General features: G+C 40.4%; 1 protein-coding gene across 10 annotated transcripts in view; it reads left to right on the forward strand.

Annotated features, from left to right (window-relative positions):
• Positions 1-15,571, forward strand: part of B3GALT5 (beta-1,3-galactosyltransferase 5) — a 110,160-nt gene that overhangs the window by 68,829 nt on the left and 25,760 nt on the right. For 2 of the 10 annotated variants that reach the window (XM_064279464.1, XM_064279471.1), the window contains exon 1: positions 1,593-8,737. The exons of 4 other annotated variants lie outside the window; for them this stretch is intronic. The gene's annotated coding sequence lies outside the window, so the exon portion shown is untranslated. Of the gene's footprint in view, positions 1-1,592; positions 8,738-15,571 lie in introns of those variants that run through there. 4 more of the 10 variants (XM_064279462.1, XM_064279467.1, XM_064279463.1 and 1 more) reach the window with 4 other exon arrangements.

Consider the following 15,571-nt stretch of genomic DNA (forward strand, 5'->3'; position numbering starts at 1 on the left):
GAGGCACCCTACTCTGGCAAAAACCTCATTTACATAGCAAAAGAAACACCCTGTTCCCAAGTAGGGTCGCATTCACAGGTACAGGAGTCAGGACTTCAACATATCTTCTTGGGAGACGCAGTTCAATCCGTAACACCCACTAATGACTCGTGAGGCAAATTTGAAAAGCATTATTCTCAGGCTCAAAATGACATTTAGTTCTTTCCCTGAGAAAGAGAGGAAGGGGGGAAGGGAGGGAGGTGGAAAGGGTGGGCGTCTGAGGTGGGCTGGGACGTGATAGAAGAGAACAAAGGCACAGAACAGGAAGGTGGGATGCTGACAGCCATGCTTCTGGGCCTCTAAGTGTTGCCCATGGCCGAGACATGGGATCTGCCTTGGGCCAGCCAAGTGACCTTGAACCTGAGGAGCAGAAGTCATGAGGTTTTGCTCTATTTCTGTTAGAAAAACAACTCAAAACGCATTCCCTATACACACCAGGTCTATAGCATTCTCGCACTTTCCAAGGACTATTAGCAAGTGATGACAGGTCAGAGGAAGCTGTATAATCACAGAAAAAAATAACAGAGAGAGGGAAGTAGCTCCTTACTTGGAGGGGGAAATTTCCTGCCTTTTACAAGAGCGTCCCACTGGAAATCAGAATGTTCTGTCATGCCTCCTGCAAGGAAATGGAGGGCCAGAAAAAGCCCACAACCCAAAGGATATTTCAGCCTACAATAGATGATAACAATAGCAGTTAATAATGGCAGCCTAAAGAGTGAACCTACCTGTGCTGATATTTGGATGTGGTTTTTTATTTTATTTTATTGCGTTTTAGGCGAAACTTTACAGTGCAAATTACATTTTCATTCAAAAATTTATACACAAATTATTTTGTGACATTGGGTGCAATCTCTGCAATGTGTCAGCATTTTCTCCCTTTCCCTTTCCACCCTAGGTTCCCCATGTCCATTCATCCAGCTTTCCCTTCCCTTCCTGACTTCTCTTTGCTTTTGGGCACGTGTTGCCCATTTAGTCTCCTATACTTGATTGAACTAAGGAGAACGTCCCTCACGTGAGTTATTGTTTTATAGTCCTGTCTAATCTTTGGTTGAAAGGTGGACTTTCAGGAGTGGCTTCAGTTCTGAGTTAGCAGGGCTTCCAGGGCCATAGTCTTGGGGGTTCCTCTAGCCTCTGTCAGACTAGTAAGTCTGGTCTTTTTTTGTGTGAATTTGGAGTTTGGTCTACATTTTTCTCATGATCTGCCTGAGACCCTCCATTCTGATTCCTGTCAGAGCCATTGGTGGTGGTAGCCAGGCAGCATCCACGAATAGGGATCGTTTAACTTCTTTCTTACCAATTTGGATGCCTTTTATTTCTTTTTCTTGCCTTTTTCCTTTAGCTAAGACTGCCTGCCCAATGTTAAATACGAGTGGTGATAAAGGGCATCCTTGTATTGTTTCCATTCTCATAGCAAAAGCTTTCAGTCTGTCTTCAGTGAGAATGATGTTGGCTGTTGGTATACCAAAAAAACCAAACCCAGTGCCGTCGAGTTGATTCCGACTCATAGCGACCCTATATAAAAAAAAAAAAAAAATTTTTTTTTTTTTTTTATATAGATGCCTTTTATTATGTTGAGGAATTTCCCTTCTATTCTTATTTCATTAAGGTTTTTTATTAGGAATGGGTATTGGACCTTATTAAATACTTTCTCTGCTTGATTGAGATGATCACATGATACTATTCTTTTGTTCTTTATGAGGTGGATTATGTTGACTGATTTCGTAATGTTGAACTGTCATTGCAAACCTGGTATGATTCCCACCTGGTTTTTTGATATGATGCTGAATTCTATTGGCTAGAATTTTGTTGGAAACTCTGGTGGCATAGTGGTTAAGTGCTATGGCTGCTAACCAAAGGGTTGGCAGTTTGAATCTGCCAGGCGCTCCTCGGAAACTTTATGAGGCAGTTCTACTCTGTCCTATAGGGTCGCTATGAGTCAGAATCTACTCGACGGCACTGGGTTTGGTTTCTGCGTAGAATTTTGTTAAAAATTTTTGTATCCGTGTTAATGAGAGATACTGGTCTGTAATTTCCTTTTTTTGTTGTGTCTTTGCCTGGCCTTGTTATGAGGGTTACGTTATGGTGGCTTTATAGAATAAATTTGGGGGTATTTCTTTCTTTTATATACTCTGAAATAGTTTGAGTATTACTGGTCTGAGCTCTTCTCTGTATGTTTGGTAGAATTCGTCAGTGAAGCGGTCCAGGCCTGGGCTTTTCTTTTTTTTTTGGAGGGGGGGTTTTAATTACCTCTTCAATCTCATCTCTTGCTGTGGATCTGTTCAGATTTTCTGTCTCAGCTTGTGTTAGTTTAGGTAGGTAGTGTATTTCTAGAAATTTGTCTGTTTCTTCTAGGTTTTCAAATCTGTTGGAGCTCAGTTTTTCATATTATTGTGTTATGATCCTTTTTACTTAGGTTGGATCTGTTGTAATGTCTCCCATCTCATTTGTTATTTGGGTTATTTGCTTCCTCTCTTGTTTTTCTTTTGTCAGTTTTGCCAGTGGTTTGTTGATCTTTTTGAAGAACCAACTTTGGTCTTATTGATTCTTTCTATTGTTTTCCTGTTCTCTGTTTCATTTATTTCTGCTCTAATCTTTATTATTTCCTTTTTTCTAGTTATGTGGTCTTCTTTTGCTGTTCTCTGTTTGAGTTGTAGAGCTAACATTTGATTTTGGCCTATTCTTCTTTTGTGATGCATTAGTTTATTGCTACAAACCGACCTCTGAGCACTGTCTTTGCTTGTCCCAAAGATTTTTGTATGATGTGTTTTCATTATCACTTAATTTTTGGAATTTTTTTTAATTCCCTCTTTGATTTCTTCTATTATCCAGTTGTTCTTAAGTGAGGTGTTCTTCATTTTCTTATGTTTGATTTTTTTCCCTTGCTCTTCCTGTTACTGATTTCTACTTTTATGGTGTTGTGATCAGATAGAATACTTTGTATTATTTTGATGTTTTAGATTTTTTGATGATTACTTTGTGGCCAAAAGTGTGGATTACTCTGGAGAATGTTCCATGTGCCTTGTAAAAGTATGTATACTTTGCTGCTGTTGGGCGGAGTGTTCTATAAATGTCTAGGAGGTCAAGCTTGTTGATTTTGGCCATAGGTCTTCTGTTTCTTTGTTAAGTTTCTTCCTAGATGTTCTCTCCTTTACCAAGAGTAGTGTGTTGAAGTCTTACACTATTATTGTGGAACTGTCTATTTCTCTTTTCAGTGCTGTTAGCGTTTGATTTATGTATTTTGGAGCCCTGTTGTTGTGTGCACAGGTATTTATTAAGGATATGTCTTCTTGGTGGATTGTCCCTTTAATCATTATATAATCTCCTTCTTTGTCATTTATGGTTAATTTGCCTTCAGGTCTATTTTGTCTGAGATTAGCATTGCTACTCTTGCCTTTTATTGTTTTGTTTTTGGCTTGATATATTTTTTCCATCCTTTGATTTTTTAATATAATTATGTCTTTGTGTCTAAGGTGTATCTCTTGTAGACAGCATATTGATGGGTTGTGCTTTTTTATCTATTCTGCCACTCTCTGTTTCTTTACAGTTGCATTTAAGCCATTTACATTGAGTGTGATTACATTTGCCACTCTCTGTTTCTTTACAGTTGCATTTAAGCCATTTACATTGAGTATGATTATTGATAGATATGAATTTATTGCTGTCATATTGTTGTCTTTTTTTTTTTTTTGTGATGCTGACATTTTCTTTGTTCCTCTTACCTCCTGTGTTGCATTCCTATTGTTTGAGGATTTTCTTTTTTTTTCATTATTAGTGATTTTGCGTTTACCGAGACTTTGTTTTTTTTCTTTTTTGTTCTGATGAGTAGGATTTTTGTCTTTCTCTGTGGTTACCTTGAGATTTACCCTTATCTTCCTAAGTTTGAAGCTGTCTTTTATGACTTGGTATTGCCGTGACTTTTCCTCCATTTTAAAGTCTATGCCTAAAATAAAAAACCATTTATTACCCATTTTATTGTTTTAACATTGTCGTCATTTATAGTTTGACATCTCTTTTTCCCTGTTTTAAGTCTTTTAGCTTTGTTTTATTATTGGGAGTCCTTTACTTAGTTTGGTATCTGGTTGATGCTGTCCTGCATCCTAGACTCTGGTTGTTGTCTGATGTTGGTTCTCTAGCCAAAGAGCTCCTTTTATTATTTCTTGTGTGGTTTGATTTTTATGAATTGGCCTAATTTCTATTTTTCTTGAATTGCCCTAATTTCACCATTGTATTTGAGAGAGAGTTTTGCAGGATATATAATTCTTGGTTGACAGTTTTTTTCTTTCAAGGTTTTGTGTATGTCATCCCATTACCTTTTTGTCTGCAGAGTTTCTACAGAGTAATCAGAGCTTAGGCTTGTTGTTTCCCTTTTGTGAGTGATTTTTCATTTTTCTTCAGTTGCTCTCAGGATTCTTTCTTTGTCTTTGATTTTAGTAATAGTGATTATGGTATGTCTTGGTGATTTTCTTTTGGTGTCTATCCTATATAGGTTCATAGAGTTTCTTGGAAGCTCAGCTTTTCATCTTTCATGATATTTGGAAATTTTTATGTTGACAAATCTTCAAAAATGTTCTGTGTGTTTTCCATTTTCTCCCCCCGTTCTGGAACTTGAATGATGTGCAAATTTTTGCTCTTGATTGTGTCTCACATAAATTAGGTTTTCTTCTTTGTTTTTTTCATTCTTTTCTCTGATTTTTCCTAAAACAAAATGACATCCAGGAATTTGTCTTTAATCTCACTGATCTTGTCTTCCATTATTTAAAATTTGCTCCTAAAATGTGATTTATGTCAACATGTAGTGTTCATTATTGTTACTTTTAAATGAATAAGTAGGTATATCATTGCAAAATTTGTTTTAATTTTTAATATAGTAAAGATCAGTAGACATAAACCACATAAAAGCTCTTTCGGGGTTGTTATGGATTGAACTGTGTCCTCCCCCCAAATTGTGTACCTACTTGGCTAGGCCATAATATCCACTACTGTGCGGTTGTCCACCATTCTGTGATCTGATGTGGTTATCCTATGTGTTTTAAATCCTAATCTCTATGATGTTAATGAGGCAGGATTAGAGGCAGCTACATTAATGAAGCAGGACTCAGCCTACAGGATTAGGTTGTATTTTGACTCAGTCGCTTTTGAGATACAAAAGACAAAAGGAAGCAGAGAGGAGAGGGACATTGTGTCCCCAAAAAAAGTGTGTCAACTTGGCTAGGCCATGATTCTAAGTTTTGTGTGATTGTCCACCATTTTGTCATCTGATGGAATTTAAATCCTACCTCTATGATGTTAACAAGGCAGGATTAGAGGTAGTTATATTAATGAGGCGGGACTCAAAGTACAAGATTAGGTTGTATCTTGAGTCAGTCTCTTGAGATAAAAGAGTGAAGCAAGCAGCAAGATAGGGTGACCTCATGCCACCAAGAGTGAAGAACCAGGAGTGGAGCACATCCTTTGGACTCAGGGTTAATGCACAGGGAAACTCCTAGACCAGGGGAACATTAATGACAAGGACGTACACCAAGAGCCGTCAGAGAGAGAAAGCCTTCTGCCAGAGTTGGCACCTGAATTTAGACTTCTAGCCTCCTAGACTGTGGGAGAATAAATTTCTCTTTGTTAAAGCCATCCATTTGTGGTATTTCTGTTTTAACAGCACTAGATAACCAAGACAGTGGGCATATAACTTCAAGGGAAACAACTAAATATTTTGAAAAGATATTTTTCATAGAAAATATTATTTATGTTAATATGTAGTGTTTATTATTGTTACTTTTAAATGAATAAGTATATCATTGCAAAATTTGTTTTAAATTTTTAATATGCTAAAGATCAATAGACATAAACCACATAACAGCTCTTTGGGGGTTTTTATGGATTGAATTGTGCCCCTGCCAAATGTGTATCTTCTTGGCTAGGCTGTGATATCCAGTATTGTATGATTGTTGTTCATTTTATTATCTGAGTTAATTTTCCTATGTGTTGTGAATTCTAACTTGTGTGATGAAGCCCTGATGGCACAGTGATTAAGCTATGAGCTGCTCACAAAAATGTCAGCAGTTTGAATCCACCAGCTGCTCCTTGGAAACCCTATGGGGCAGTTCTGCACCATCCTATGAGTAGGAATCGACTTGACACCAATAGGGCTTTTCTTTTTTTTGATGATGTTAACGAGGCAGGATTAGAGGCAGTTATGTTAATGAGGCTGGACTCAATCTACAGGATTAAGTTGTATTTTGAGTCAGTTTTTTGAGATATAAAAGAGAGAGATACGAGTGGAGAGAGACCTCCTGCCACTAAGAAAGAAAACCTGGGAGTAGAGCGCATCTTTTGGACTCGGGTTGTCTTTGCTGAGAAGCTCCTACACCAGGGGAAGATTGATGACAAGGACCTTCCCCCAGAGCCAACAGAGAGAGAAAGCCTACTTCTGGAGCTGGCACCCTGAATTTGAACTTCTGGCCTCCTAAACTGTGAGAGAATACACTTCTGTTTGTTAAAGCCATCCACTTGTGGTATTTCTGTTACAGCAGCACTAGATAACTAAGACAGGGGTCCTCATTAATTTTTAAGAGTGTAGAGAGATTCAAGACCAAAATTTGGTATCTGCTGGGGTTTGTCATATAATGTAATACGTGTAATGTAATGAGATGGAGGGGAAAGAATAGGGAATGAGAATATTCACTGTATACCTTTTTATATCATTTTAGGTTTCAAACCCAGTAAAAGCATTTCCTATTCAAAATGTAAAGTTTAAAAAGAAAAAGTTTAGGTTTTTTTTTACCTCTTCCTCTCTCCCCATGGTCTCGGAGGCTGGTAAAATTTTCTAGCAAATGTTTAGGATTCATGTACTGCCTTTAATCCCCTATACTTCAAATCTCCTGCCACCCCATTACCCTACCATAATGAACAATTCATTTGTCTTGGAAGCTCAGCTTTTTTCACAGGTAACAACTATTATCAGTCACAGTGGGGGTGTTAGGCTCGGGATAAAGTGATTCCTGGGAGTTCTGTGTTTTTAGGAAGAAAATCAGCCAGTTTTCATTGTCAGCATTTTAATCTTTGCTTCTGGAACTACGATTTTTTAGTCCTAGAGGATTTTGAGAAAGAATTGGACATTAGCAAGTAAACACAAGGAAATACTTAGTTTTGTTTTACAACTTTATAGACCCAAAACAGCTGGGATTAATGGGTTTCAAGTTGATATTATTAATTAGAGGGAGGTCTTCAGTGTATGTTTGAAAGGAGAGGACAGATGTTGAGAGAACAACCTTCATGTGGCATTGAAAATGTTCAGGGAAGTTATGTCTGGGGGGTGGGGAACCCAGCAAGACTCTTTCTAGAATAGACTCATACCTCAGAACCATTTTTGGACTCAACTTTCTCCTTATTCATGTACCAGTTAACTAAGTTCTGTCATTTCTACTTTCAAGACATCACTTCTTTCCTTGTTCCCCCCAACCCCACTGTCTCCTCACATCAGTTATTACTGTTGATTCCTAATCAGCTCCCCACTTTGGGACCTGACCTCAGCAACCCATCTCGTACCTACTGCCCAATTTGCTGCTCAAAGCACCTCTCTTATCACGTTCTCCAAATCTGTAGTGCTTCCACATTGTTCATAGAATAAGCTCCATTGCTGACATTCTCCTACTGTCTCATCAATCTTATGTTGCCTTCCTATGGAAGTCAGATTCCCGGGAAACAGATGTCACACTCAAAGGAAGTCATTGAAGAAAGTCATGTTAACCCAAGGAGGGTGGTGACCACCTCAGGAATAGCAACAGCTGGAAGCTGTTACAATGCCATGGCCTCAAGAGGTGAGAGAGGGAATGGAACCCAAAACCCAGTAAGAACTGCAGCTGTACGGGGAGGGCTGCCTGATGGAGAACCTCACCAGAGAAATGCAGCCTTGGCCAAGAGAAGCCAGGGAGGGTGCCTGGGGGGTAAACACCCCCAACCTCTTCCTTGTCCTCTGACTCATATCATTGCTTCCCAGTGACCAAACCCAAAGGACACCAGATAGCAAGTCATCCCTGGACAGTCCAGTCCACAGAGGAAAGCCTCCTATGGTTTAGAGAAGGACTGGTCTGTTTTCTTGAGGGGCTGTGGACAAAGTGACCTTTGCCAATCCACTTTTTTGAATCCAAGCCCTCTGCCTGTCCAGTTCCTCCTTGTTCAGAATCACAGAATCCTGGAACTGAAAGGGACCTTCGAGGCCACCTGCCTCACCCACTCCTTCATGTACAGATGGGCGGATGTGGCCATCTCCAGAGTGGCCTCACCGAGGTAACACACAGGCACAGCAGAGCACTAGGCTGGGCTTTGGACTCCCCCGCTTAGTGGTTTTGCTATGGTGTTAGGTGTGGCAGGGGGAAGACGGCCTTTCTCCTGCTGAGTGCAGCCAAAGGCAGGGATGAGATACTTCACACCAGTGACCCCAGCACCTGGCAGAGGGCAGAGCCCAGAGTATGCTCGAACAATGGTGGTGGAATGAGTCCCTCTTTTCTCATGAATTGTATAGCCTTAGTAGCCCATACATATTTTTATATGTAGTCCCACATTGTCTTTCTCTCACTTGACTGTTTCTTGCAGGTATCTTCCCACTGGCCTCTGTGTTCCTGGAGAGAACCTTCCCTGGGGGTGAGGAGAAGCTCATTATGTGCATTTTGATTCTCTGGAACATTAAAATTGGGGCTGAGCACAGGTGATCCTTGAATACTTTTTGAGTTACATTATAAAGGCACCATGTGGGAATTTGACTTTTTCCAAGTCCTTTGAGGAACGAGCCCCTGGGGCACAGTGATTATAAGCTACAGCTAGTAACTTTTTTTTTTTATTAGTAACCAAAAAGTCAGCAGTTGGAATCCACCAGCCGATCCTCAGAAACCCTATGGGGGAGTTGTACTGTGTCCTATAGGGTCACTGTGAGTTGGAAAGAATCAAGTCCACAACAGTGGATTTTGATCTCCCTGAGGAGCACCTGGTAGCAAAATCTCTGATGTGGTTGATGTTTTTTTGTAGCTGTCTTTGGAGCATGGTCTTTCAGATATGATCCCCATTTTACAGATGAGGAAACTGAAGGGCAGAGAAGTTAAATAACCTGCCCAAGATTTTACTTTTAATGAAAGACACAATGAAGACAAAGACCTGGGTGTGATTCCTGGCCAGGGCACCTAATGCATAACCACCACAGCTTTTTCAGTGGAGGCTTGCTTGTTGCTATGATGCAGAATAAGTTTCAGCAGAGCTTCCAGGCTAAGGAAGATTAGGAAGAAAGGTCTAGTGATCTACTTCTGAAAATCAGCCAGTGAAAACCCTTTGGATCACAGTGTTCTGATCTGCAACCTATCATGGGGATGTCGCAGGATAGGGCAGCATTTGTTCCATTGTGAGTTAGGGTCTGACTCCATGGCAGTTGACAACAACTGAGACAGGGGTAGCATTCAAACACTGGCAGCCTGGCTTTCCAACCTGTCTTCTTATCCCTCTGCCATGCTAAATGCTGTAAATCACTAAAGGTCATTCCAGGTGGTGGCCAGGACCTTTCGGTTGAGAATAAACAGAATGCATTGTGTTAGCCATCTAGTGCTGCTATAACAGAAATAATGCAAGTGGATAGCTTTAACACACAGAAACTTACTCTCTCATAGTTTAGGAGGCTAAAAGTCCAAATTCAGGGCGCCACCTCTAGGAGAAATCTTTCTCTCTCTGTCGGCTCTGAGGAAGGTCCTCGTCATCAATCTTCCCAAGTCGAAGAGCTTTTCAGTGCAGGGACCCAGGTCCAAAGGACGTGCACTCCTCGCTCTTCTTGCTTGGTGGTATGAGGCCCCCTGTCTTTCTGCTCTCTTCTCTCTTTTATATCTCAAAAGAAATTGACTCAAGATACAACCTAATCTTGTAGATTGAGTTCTTCCTCATTGACATAACTGCCTCTAATCCTGCCTCATTAACATCATAGTGGTAGGATGTACAACACATAGGAAAATCACATCAGATGACAAAATGGTGGACAGTCACCTGATAATGGGAATCATGGCCTAGCCAAGTTGACATACATTTTTGGGGGACACAATTCATTACATGCACTAACCGCTACACTCCTCCCACTTGATTGGCTTGGGTGGGGGATGTCATTATATGTGCCCTGCCCAGCCCTGCCTCCAGGCACCTCTTCATCTTCCTCACGCTGACACAGAGCATCGTCTGTGGTTCATAGTTGTTATTTTTGTGGGATGAGAAATAGAGCTTTTTGCAGAAACTATGTCACTCAACATTAAAAACTCTGATGAAGCATGCTTGTAAGGTGATCAATATGCCCATATTTTTAAAAGTTCTCAAGTACATTATTAAGTAATGAAACAATTCTTTGCTAAGCCCTGTACTGAGCTTAAAAACTATAAGACCCCAAAAAGAAATTCTTTGATGACAATATGGGTTTTATAAGGGTAGGTGAAATCCATTCCATTTAGTAAAAATTTCGACGTAGCGATTGGAGGGACATTTTATTTTGTAGAGGGAGAGGGTAACTATCATTTGGCAAGAAAAGAAGTCGGGTTCCTGAGAAACGTGAGCTCCATTTTTCCCGAGGGGCTCCTCTAGGCTGGTATTGAGTTTGCGTGTGAATATGAATTTTCCTCCTTCATCTCCAATTGCTTATATTGTAGTAAAGTCATCATCTGTTGTCGTGGAAATGACCAATATGGCAGTGATAGCTTCATTGACTATTAAGTGTGAAGTTCAAAATGACATGAAAAAGATAGCTTTCTCTACCTTATAAAAAACGAGTTGCCATTAAGTTGATTCTCACTCATGGTGACCCCATGTGTGTCAGAGTAGAACTGTGCCCTGTAGGTTTTCAGTGTCTGATTTGCCTCTGGGTAGACTTGAGCCTCCAACCTTTTGGTTAGCAGCCAAGCATGTTAGCCATTTGTACTACCGAGGGACTCCTTCTGTAGCTTATAGAACAATTATTTTACCTTAAGAACAATCCCATATATTCCAGAGAGAGAGAAGGAATTCCTCATGTTTTTGTAATTAATACAGAAGGAAAAGGAGCTAACATTTTTTATCCACCTCCTGGATGCCACAGAGGTGTCTCTGGCATCCAGTTAACTTGCTGCAAACAGTTAACTTGCTCAGCTGCTAACCAAAAATTTGGAGGTTCACGTCCACCCAGAGGTGCCTCAGGAAAGGCCTGGTGATCTTCTTCTGAAAAACCAGCCATTGAAAGCCCTATGGACCATAGTTCTATTCTGACACACATGGGGTGGCCATGAGTCAGGGTCAACTCAACAGCAACTGTTACGTGTACAGGAGGGAAATATGGCTGTGGGGTAAAGAATTAACTTTACCCAAAGAATTTGATCTTTATCCTTGGTCCCTGAAAGTCAACCTCTAAAACCTTGGGATTTCCCTAGTGATTGAAGTATCTTCGATGAGGACTCTAGACCACACCTGAGGGTTATGCTGTCTGGATGCCTTTTGGCTTGAGGGTGGCCAGGTCAGAAAGGCCCACCATGTGACATCAGCCTGACCTCAGGGGAGGGGAGGGTGATTCAATCAATAATGCCTGAAAAATGAGGCCCTAGTAAAGCCTTGGGACACGTAAGCTTTTTGGGCTTCCTGGTTGATGAAAGACATGATGTATGTGGGAGGGTAACATGTCCCTTTTTGGGACATGGAAGCTTCACGTTGGAACCCTCCCAGACCTCCCCCTATAAGTCTCTTCATTTGTATCCTTTTTGCTATAATAAAACTGTAATCTTAAGTATAGAGCTTTCCTGAGTTCTCTGAGTTATCCCAGCAAAGTATGGACCCCAAAGGATTAGTGGGAGCCAGCAGGTCAGGAAACAAAGGGGGCTGGGGACCCCCAAGTTTACTGTTGGTATTGTGAGGGGGGAGAGGGGACTCCCAGATTTGTAGCCAGCAAGTCAGAAATGAGGGGGGCCCTGAGGACTTCCATGCTTATGCCTGGCATAGTGATGGGGTAGTACGAAACCCCCACATCTGTAGCAAGTAGGTCAAACATGAGGGTGTCATGAGTACCACCAACCTGCGGCTGATGTCTGAAGTCTTCGGCAGACTTTGCAGTGTGAGGACTGTGTCCTTTAACTTGTGAGCTCTGACTCAGCTCTGGCTGGCTAGGATCAGAGGAGGTAGTGCTACATGAGCAGTTGAATTGGGAACGGAGTTGGACTGCAGTTGATCCTTACAGTTTGGTGTCAGAGAAGTCTGTAGGAACCAAGAAGAGAGTTGGTGAATCATACCCTTGACTCCTGAATAAAGACATTTTGTTGCTGAACCAGCTCTCCAGCTAAGTTCACACAGATGTGACATCCTTTGGGAAAGTGTCATAAGCCAAGGGCAAGCAGTTGATAAAAAGTTTAAAGGAATAATTGACTAGAAGCCTCCTCTTTAGCTCAACTGTCCTGACCCAGGGCATACTACTAGTACCGGTTGCTGTCGAGGCGACTCTGACTCATGGTGACCCATGTGTATCAGAGTAGAACTATGCTTCATAAGGTGTTTTAAATTAATTTTTTTATTAAAATATTGTGTTTTGGTCAAAGTTTACACAGCAAATTAGGTTCCCATTTCACTAATTCTCCACAATTTGTTTAGTGACATTGGTTACATTTTTCACAGAGTGTCAGCTTTCTCATTATTTCTGTTCTGGTTGTTCTGTTTCCTGTCATCTGGTTTCCCTGCCCATTGCCTTCTGGTCTTTGCTTTCGAGTAGTGTTGACCATTTGACTTCACACAGATGATTTTTTAAAGGAGCACAGTATTCATAGATACTGTTTATTTTATGAGCCAATCTGTTATTTAGCTAAAAGATGACCTCATGGGATAGTTTTGGTTCAGGCATTAAAGAGTATCCCAGATGATAATCTCAGGGACTCCTTCAGTCTGAACTGGTCCAGTAAGCCAGGGCTTTTTAGGAGTTTGAGTTCTGCTCCACATTTTGCTTCCGTTCTATCAGGATCCATCTACTGTGTTTCTGATCAGAATAGTCGGTATTGGTAGCTGGGCAGAGGGAATATAACACCAAATGTTGGTGAAGGGCTGGATGGAATACACAGGAGTGGAATCGATTATATCTGTGGAAAGAGATAAGGGAGAAGCTAAATATCATCAGTTAGAACAAGGCAAGGGGTTGACCACGGAACAGACCATCAATTGCTCATCAGCAGGTTCAAGTTGAAACTGAAGAAAAAACAAGCTCACGAGAACCAAAGTAGGAACTTGAGTATATCCCACCTGAATTCGGAGACCCTCTCAAGATTATATTTGACACATTAAACACTAATGACCAAAAGACTAGATGAGTTGTGGGATGATATCAAGGACATCATCCATGAAGAAAGGAAAAAGTCCACTAAAAAGACAAAAGAATGAATAGACCAAAATGGATGTCAGAAAAGAGTCTGAAACTTGCTCTTGAACTTAGAATAGCTAAAGCAAAAAGAAGAAATGATGAAGTAAAAGAGCCAAACAGAAGATTTCAAAGGGCAGCTTGGAAGACTAAAAAGTAAAGTATTATAATAAAATATGCAAAGATCTGGAGCTAGAAGACCAAAACGGAAGAACACACTTAACATTTCTCAAGCTGAACGAACTGAAGAAAAACTTCAAGACTGAGTTGCAATAGTGAAGGATTCTATGGGCAAAAACTATGAACAACACAGGAAGTACCAAAAGAAGATGGAAAGAATACACAGAGTCAGTGTACCAAAAAAACTGGTCAAATTCAACCATCTCAGTAGGTAGGATGTGATCAAGAGCTGATGGTACTGAAGGAAGACGTGCAAGCTGCACTGAAGGCATTGGTAAAAAACAAGGCTCCAAGAATTGACCAAATACCAGTTGAGATGTTTCTCAACAAGTGGATGCAGCACTGGAAGTGCTCACTTGTCTGTGCCAAGAAACTGGAAGACAGCTACCTGCCCAACCAACTGGAAGAGATCCATATTTGTGCCTATTCTAAAGAAAGGTGATCCAACAGAATGTGGAAATTATTGAATATTATCATTAATATCAGGCTCAGTGGTAAAGAGCTCAGCTGCTAGCCAAAAGGTTGGCAGTTCTAATCCACCAGATGCTCCCTGGAAACCCTATAGTGCTGTTCTGCTCTTTTCTACAGGGTTGCTCTGAGTCAGAATCAACTCAATGGCAATGGGTTTTTGGTTTTTTTAAAATTAATATCACATGCAAGTAAAAGTATGCTGAAGATAATTAAAAAACAGTTGTAGCAGTACATCGTCAAGGAACTGCTGGAAATTTAGCCGGTTTCAGAAAAGGATGTGCAACCAGGGATATCATTGCTGATGTCAGATGGATCTTGGCTGAAAGCAGGGAATACCAGAATGATGTTCACCTATATTTTATTGACTATGCAAAGACATTCAACTGTGTGGGTCATAACAAATTATGGGTAACATTTGAATTATGGTGTTGGTGAAGAATATTGAATATGCCATGGACTACCAGAAGAACAAACAGATCTGTCTTGAAAGAATTACAGCCAAAATGCTCTTTAGAAATGAGGATGATGAGACTTTGTCTCATGTACTTTGGGCATGTTATCAGGAGGGACCAATCCCTGGAGAAGTAAAGGTAAAGTAGAGGGTCAGTGAAAAAGATGAAGACCCTCAATGAAATGAATTGACACAATGGCTGCAACAATGGGCTCAAACAATGTAATTATTGTGAGGACAGTGCAGGACTGGGCAGTGTTTCATTCTATTGTAGATGGGGTAGCTATGAGTCAGAACTAACTCAGTGGCACCTAACAACATCCACAGTATTTGTCCTTTTGTGACTGACTTATTTCACTTTTTTTTTTATTTCACTCAGCATAATGTTCTTCACAATCTTCCGTGTTATAGTATATCTTGAGAACTCATTATTATTCTTCATGGCTGCATAATATTCCATTGTATATATATGTACCAAAAAAAAAAAAAAGAAAACCACACTTATTGCCATCAAGTTGATTCTGACTCATATCGACCCTATAGGATATACCAGAACTGCTCCACAGTGTTTCCAAGCTCTAATCTTTACTGGAGCAGGCAGCCACATCTTTTTCCTGCAGAGCGGTTAGTGGATTTGAGCGCCAACCTTTCTCTTAGCAGCTGAGTGCTTAGCCACTGCACTACTAGGGATCCTATGTATGTACCACATTTTTTTTTTTATCCATTTATCCATTGATGGGTCCTTAGGTTTCTTCCATCTTTTTGTTATTTTGAGTAGCGCTGCGATGAACTTAGGTGTGCATATGTCTAATTGTGTCTTTAGTTTTAGATCTCCAGGGTATATACCTAGAAGTGGGATTGCTAAATAGAACTCTATTTCTAGTTTTTTGAGGATGCACCATATTGTTTTCCATAGTGGTTATATCATTTTACAATCCCACCAGCAATTCATAAGGGTTCCAATCTCCCCACATCCTTGTCAGGATTTGTTGTTTTCTTTTTTTTTTAATCAGTGCCATTTTAGCAGGATTGAGATGGTATCCCATTGTAATTTTGATTTA

This window comes from Loxodonta africana, chromosome 2, assembly GCF_030014295.1.
Source record: "Loxodonta africana isolate mLoxAfr1 chromosome 2, mLoxAfr1.hap2, whole genome shotgun sequence".
Lineage (NCBI taxonomy): Eukaryota > Metazoa > Chordata > Mammalia > Proboscidea > Elephantidae > Loxodonta > Loxodonta africana.